Below are 2,244 nucleotides of genomic sequence, written 5' to 3' on the forward strand. Positions count from 1 at the left end.
TGTTTTAGCAAAAACCTTTCCTAGATTTTTGAAAAATTTGACAAAACCTCTCTTTAGTCAATGATCAAGACGAAAACGTTAAAATGATGGATAAATTTTTTCCAACTGCTTATTTTATTTTTTGCATATGTATTTACTAAAATACCCCTATCAACATATTATCATCTCTTAAACTCATAGGAGCTTCTTAATTTCTACGGCCAAACTGATTTCTGACTCCGCATATACTAAGAGAATCGTGTCCACTGGAAACAGTTTCTTCAGTCCAATTTGGATCAAATTCCCACCGGTTTGAAGAGTTCTCAGGGCCGCTGCTCCGTCTCCGTCTCAATTCTCAACTTTGAAAGGAAGAGAAACCAAGGGGGTTTCTGGTGCGAGAGAGAAATGATGACCCACTTCAAGAAGAACAGGAAGAAGAGAGGGCATGTCAACGCCAGGCACGGCCAAATCGAGAAGCATCGGAAGCACCCGATAGGTCGTGGAAATGTCGGAGACATGCATCACCTCCTCTTCAACAAATACCATCCTGGTTACTTCGGTATAATGGCGTATGTGTTACTTACATAAACTTTGCACCAAGTTCTATTGCCCCATCATCAACATCGACAAGCTTTGGTCTATGATCCCTCAAGATGTCAAGGATAATGCCTCCGCCGATAACATTACCCTCATCGATGTTGCCTAGTTCGGTTACTTTAAGGTGTTGGACAAGGGTGTCCTACCTCCATCTCAGCCCGTCAGCCCGTCATCGTGAAGACCAAGCTCGTATCCAAGATTGCGGAGAAGAAGATCAAGGAGGCCGGTGGTGCCATCATGCTCACCGCTTAGATTTACTAATGTATGGCGACTGGAACCGCTACTCTTTTTTTCTTTTCTTTTCTCCTTTTATTAGGTTTTAAATTTTGGATATTGAAATTTAAGTGAAATGACTACCAGAGTATCAATTGAGTACTTTGTTTCTCCATTAGACTAATTGAGTACTTTGAAATTTAAGTGAAATGACTACCAGCCTAATTATCTATACATGAGAACTTTTTCAAAAAATAAAAATAAAAGAGTTCTCGGAGTCGCTAGTAAGGGTCACGCAAGCTCTGACCATGGGAATTTGCAAGGTTATATCGTTCTGAAGCAAGGATGATAACGGAGCACAATCCACTTCTAGTTTCTCTAACTGGGTTATGGACAAGCTTTTCACTACGGATAGGTCGGGTTTTACTTCTTTGTTGTCGTTGGTAGTTTTGCTAAGAGCTCGGTCTTGGCTTTCTTCTCTGATAATCTTTAGGAGGTTCACCTCCAAACATACAGGAGAGTATTTCCCATCTTGGATATGATTCCACATTCCTCCTGAGATGGGTTAGTGTGGTCTGCAGCGACAAGTGCAAAGAGCTCATAGGTGATTGCATCCAATTGTTTGTAAGCACGACTGTTGCTGTTTATCTCGACAAGACAAAGGAGATCGACACTTAAGATGAAATCTTCCCCGATACAACTAACCCCAAGCACGAAACAAAAGTGAGGGGCATATTGGTCTATGTCTATAGTGGGGCTCAGTTCGGCCACTTGCCCCAGAATATAATGTCCATTTTCTGGCAACTGTTATTCACTTCGGATCAGGTGGTAAGCACAAAGTTGTAAGCATGGCTTACACCCGTCCCTTAAAATACCCTCAGCCTACTCTTGAAAAAAAATTAATACCCATTTTGATGGTTGTTAAAATATTTATCAAGTGATTAATTAACGTGCTTACTTTGTTGTACCTACTAGATCTGGTCCAATCAGCTTTGTTCTTTCATCGGTTAGTTATTTAAGTACTCATTTTATAAAAGGGTATAATGGGTATTTGGAAAAGATATATGCATCGGTTAAACGTTTTCTGCCACAGTCAATAATAGAAGGGAGGTTTTTGTTGAATTTTTTAAAAAATCAAGAGAAGTTTTGCTAGAATGAAACAATGGAAAAGATTTTTATGATTGTCAAAAACTACAGGGAGGTTTTTGTATTTTACCCCAAAATTGAGGACCCATATATTATCATGCCTTAGCCAAGTGGAACTATCAAAGAGAAAAGCTTTCTCATTCTTTTTCTTCCGGTGGTCTTATGTTTTTATTTAATTCGAAATCGTGGCATTTCTCTTCTTATATCATAAAACAAACACCAGAAAATAGCATTTGTTAGAAATATTTTTTTCCTAGCTTCTATCATTGGTTTGATAGAGAATAATAGAGAAGTAGAAAGTGAAGATGA

At 38.9% G+C, this 2,244-nt stretch overlaps 1 pseudogene; it reads left to right on the forward strand.

Moving 5' to 3' along the window:
• The first annotated feature begins 212 nt into the window (after positions 1 to 212).
• Positions 213 to 930, forward strand: LOC148868551 (large ribosomal subunit protein uL15x pseudogene; annotated as a pseudogene).
• Positions 931 to 2,244: the final 1,314 nt, after the last annotated feature.

Source organism: Nelumbo lutea, chromosome 2, assembly GCF_056320005.1.
Source record: "Nelumbo lutea isolate HS-2025 chromosome 2, American lotus-T2T, whole genome shotgun sequence".
NCBI lineage: Eukaryota > Viridiplantae > Streptophyta > Magnoliopsida > Proteales > Nelumbonaceae > Nelumbo > Nelumbo lutea.